Source organism: Cibotium barometz, chromosome 60, assembly GCF_041138505.1.
Source record: "Cibotium barometz isolate CiBa-2024 chromosome 60, ASM4113850v1, whole genome shotgun sequence".
Lineage (NCBI taxonomy): Eukaryota > Viridiplantae > Streptophyta > Polypodiopsida > Cyatheales > Cibotiaceae > Cibotium > Cibotium barometz.
The window spans coordinates 20,036,246-20,041,336 of NC_141105.1; positions in this window are offsets into that span (position 1 = coordinate 20,036,246).

Genomic DNA, 5,091 nt, shown 5'->3' on the forward strand with positions numbered 1-5,091 from the left:
CTTGTGCTTGTGTAGCCGGACGGTGGAGACGTTAGTAAGGCCCGGAGTTGGCCCATGGTATCCCTCATACCATTGGGAGAATGAGGTTTGCCGATTGAGGCGAGTGATTGTGATGTTGCCTAGTTCTGAGGGCCCAGGCTAGTGCGGTGAATTAGCCCACCCTAGTGTGTAGACATCCCTCTGAGGGGCGGGAGGATCAAGCGATGGAGCCTGAGAGGGCGACACGCCGGCTTGAGTCCTCGCCAGCGGCGACGATGAGGTGTATGGTCCCGTATGGTTTTGCCCATCATGTAGAGGATGGAAGACCGAATTCTAGATCATCAGCAGTATAAAGGAAAAGAATAAGAGAGCCGGTTTGGCTTGTATGAAATTGGTCCATGTTTAAACTTTGTTTTTATAAATCTTGTCTTTGGCATTATTGTATGGTGGAAAAAGGTTGTTTTAACAAACCTTGTGAAAAGGGCCTTAATTAAGAAACATGTTTATTTATGTCAAACAGTGTGGTAGGATTAATTAGAAAATAAATTGACGCGTGAGTAGAGTGGAAAGTGGGAGGATGGAATGCCCCGACGGCACCATCCTACGGACAGGTGGACCCGATTAGTCGGGTAGCTTTCCAACAGATTAAGTGAAAGCCCTACGTTAGATAAATAGGTTCTCGAACAATTCTATTTTAGAAGACTAGGCCAGCGGCGGCTGTGCCTTGCATGGATGAGAAAAAAAAGCATTGTCTCTAGGAATCAAGACTAGTACTTGTCCAAATTATGATCAATTACCCTATGGGTGATTTAATTTTTAAAAGACTACGCTCCCCCTGCGGGATAGAACTAGGTCTTACCTATGAATCGTATCCTTGAATCTCTGCATGGTCAAGGTGTCAATGAGTAGGAAATTTTCTCCAAGATAAGACTTAGTGGACTATCTTAAGTGTTTCCCCTATTTTGGGAAAGGGGGGAACCTTACACCATGCCTACATTAAACTATCAGTTAATTGCTCACTTATCTCATCTTAATTATCATCTAATCTCTTTGTTAATGATGTTGATTCTTACATTTGATCCAGCATAGCTCATCACTTCGCTTGCATTTTAATAGGGTAGGTATCAAAGCATAGCTTAGAATTAATCCAATTTATGAGCTTATTATCTTCCTAATCATCCTATTAATTAAGATTAAGAGATAATCCTTTTTTGGCCTTTTTCCAACCATTCTCTACACCCCTAGCTAGTGGAGGAGCTCCCTCTCCCTCCAGCCTTAACAATAGGCTTCAACCTTCTAATGACACCTAGCTACACTCCCCAAGCTTTAGCCCATCGCATCAAATCGCCAAATCGTCGTCGGTTGCTCCTGGAAATTACGAATTCGTTGGCGCCTATGTTTTGAAGAAATTTGCAGATCTACTCCTCCACAAAAGTAATTTGTTTAATTCCTCTTAGCCCCATGGGGTTTTCAAGGGTGCTCTACATGCTCGTGATGTCAGATTTGTGAAATTCCTCAAGGAGAAGTGGCATCAAGATCTGCATCAAATCTACAAGTGACTTTGGTAAAACAAAGATTAAGCATTCAATGTTTGGTCAAATCTTTTGTTTCTTGTCTTGATCCTCTAATAGACTAACTGCTATTGATGCCTTTGAAAGGAGTTTAGCTCATTTGAACTTTAAGGCCCCAGATCTGGCCTCCCCGCACTCTATTTTTTGTACACAAAATAGGGGATTATTTTGCTAATGATTAATCAGCACTAATCATTGTATTTTGGTGCAATTGAGGGTTCAAATTTACCATTGGGTATCTGATACAGATCCCTATCACTTCATATTACAATTCAAAGATGGTTTGATACTCCAACCATTTAGTACAGATTTGTTACCCTTGGCTTTATGTAATTTTTGGTGAATTTATGCTGATAAATCTGTTGTAATCATCACCTAAACACCAGATTGAGTTGTAAAAGTGTAGACACTGCCGTTGAATCTTGAATTGGATCAAGAGGTAAGATCCCCTTCACATCATCATGAGCACGGCACAAGAGATAGCTAAATTTAATGGAGAGTAGTTTTATACATAGCAAACAAAAACCATGTATTTGCTCATGAGGAAAAATCTATGGGGGCTAGTTGAAGGAAGAGATGAATGCCCAGAGGTGAGTGGGAAAAATGAGTGGAAGAGTAGGAATCGGAGAAAGAATAAGGACTCATCACACTTAGCTTAAATGATGAAATCATTCACCACATCATAGGGATATAATGGGCAAAAGATGCATGGGATGAACTCAATAAATTATTTGGCACTCAAGCAAAAAATTCAAAGATAAATCTGCTAATGCAATTCTACAAACTTGATATGAAGGAAAGTGAACCTTTAATCACACACTTGAACAAATACAAAAGCATTAAGCAACAACTGGTAGCCATTGGTAAGAAGGTAGAGGATGATGAGGCACTAACAGTGCTTCTGAAGAGTGTGGACAAAGGTGAATATGAAAACATTGTAGCAACCTTAAAGAATGTACCTGAATTGGAGCTGCATGAGATAGAAGGAGCTTACTAGACCAAGAGACCAAGGTCAAAGAGAGAAGAAATGGGTGGACTCAATAGCTGGAGAGGAAAAAGCATTCCTCACCTGAGGAGGATTCTCAGTCTCACGAGGACGAGGACGAGGACGAGGACGAGGAAGAGGCAGACGAGGAGGAAGGACCTTCACTTGCCACAATTGTGGGAATCCAGGACACATGGTACGAGACTGCTATAACAAACCGAGTGGAGAAGGAACGACATCGGAAAACTTCATGGAGACTCCTAAGGAAGTGGAGTCAAATCATCTTTTCTAAGAGAGAGAGAGAGAGAGAGAGAGAGAGAGAGAGAGAGAGAGAGAGAGAGAGAGAGAGAGAGAGAGAGAGAGAAACCCCACATCCCAATGTAACCTGCCCCAACAGAGTAAAACCACCTCTAAGCCACTGATGATGTAGGCCATGTGGTAGATGTATGTGTGAGCACTTTAGTCAAGGTCACGGGCACTTGTAGTAGTAAGCCTTGGACACATAGAGAGAGAGAGTGTGTGTCAAGGACTATGAGTTTAGGGACTTGAGGCACTGGTCACGACTACCAAGGGGGAAACTTGGTACTGAGGATCCAGGTGTGGTAGGATTATTCACTTGAGGGGAGGTCTTGAAATATACAAGTGAATGGGTGTGTGCGCGAACAAGTCCTTAGCAAGAGGCTGTAAAAGAGAATCTGTAAATGAGTGAGAAGAAGTGAAAAGGTGAGAGGTATCTACTAGGAGAGAATAAAAGGTAGCATGAGAAGATTTAGGATGTGTGGAGATATTCTGGGAAAAGTGAAGAGGTGGAGAGAATCAAGCAAAAGAGGTAGAGTGAATCAAGGAGAGATCAATGGGATTAGATGCTTGGCATCTTGTGGATGTAAACTCTATAAATTGAGGCATTGGCCTAATGAGAATTTGTTGGTTTTTGAGTATCTATGCCTACATTAAGCTATCCATTAATTGCTCACTAATTTTGTCTTGATTATCATATAATCTCTTTGTTAATGATGTTGATTCTTGCATTTGATCCACCATAGCTCATCACTTTGCTTGCATTTAAACAGGTATAAGTGTCGGTAATATTACAATTTCATCACCTATACTAGCGCATATACCATTGTCCTTTGCAAGAAATGTTTTTGGGCAGAATGGTGCAGCCAGCTAGATTAGAGCTGGCTGCACCATTCTGCATGTTGGTAAGAGTACTTGTCCAACTATACTCAGAATTGAGACAAAACCTGCATTCTTCCTATTGGGTAAGAGTACTTGTCCAATTGTTCCCACAATTGAGGAAAACCTACATTTTATATTAATTCAAAAAGATGATTACATTTTTTGTGAATACATGTCGGTGTTGATCCAAGGCATGGATAATAACACTTTGTATGTGCTAGACCATGATATGTACAAGTCAAAATGGCAACCTAAAATAAGTGTAACAAAGTAATATCATTTACATGAAAGTGTTGATCCAAATCAATGATAGAAACATGCCAAAAAATCATGTGTACAAGCCAGATGTACAGTTACACTACTCGCCAGGTGAGGGGTGAGGCATATCCTATATCAATGCATGCATAAGAAGAAATTAGTATTCACTGCAAACATGCCAATAAAAATGAGTAGATTATGGATGCAAGTAGTAGTAGGATTCTTACCACATTCGCTATCGCTTCCCAATTGATAGGCATACCCTCGGACTCCAACTGTTTAAGCAGTGCCTATGTGCCAAACTTGTAGCCATATCTCTCCTCCAGTGGAAATGGATGATGGCCTACCATGCTCTCCTACATCAACCAACCACCACAAGGTTTAGAACATGCAACCAATGCACATCATAGACAACGAATGAAAGAGATTTGCAAAAAAACCTACAAAGTACTTGCGAAGGACTCGTAGCCTCCACTACCAAGGTGTGACAAGCCTGCACTCTTCATCCGAGCCCGTGCGGCTTCCCTCTGCTAGTTGTACCTGTCAGGCATGTCTCTATACTCGGCTTGGATCATCTGCCACTCCTCCTCATCGAGACAAGTAGGTTTTGGCTTCCCCCCATCAAAGCATCCCGCATCTCAGATCTATGCAATGCCATGGTTTTAACCATGACACCGTTGATCCATTGATTTGGCACTACATCACCTACGGGAGTGTACTCGCTCTTGATTTGCTCAATGATGAATTTTTTCTTTTATTTATCCAAGGCATCCCACTTCTTCATCACTTCATGTGCAAATTCAATCTTTAAAAGCTAGCGGATGTGCCCTTTCATCTCCTTCCCAATGTCATCGATGACCACAGCTCCATTGCAAACATACCCCCACTCCCAGAACAACCAGCACAACCACTCCCACCACTACTATGTCTACATAATGTAGTCGAGCGAGGGGTGCGCGCTGATGTAAGCGAGAGAGTGGGAATTGGTGTGGCTGCATTGGTGGATGGATTGGAGGGCCCACTCCCCCCAAAAGTATTGTTGTGCCATGGCTCTCTGCTCAGGGGGGTAGCCTATGAGATGAACTGATAGAACTGCTCTGGGCTAAGAGCTTGTGTTGT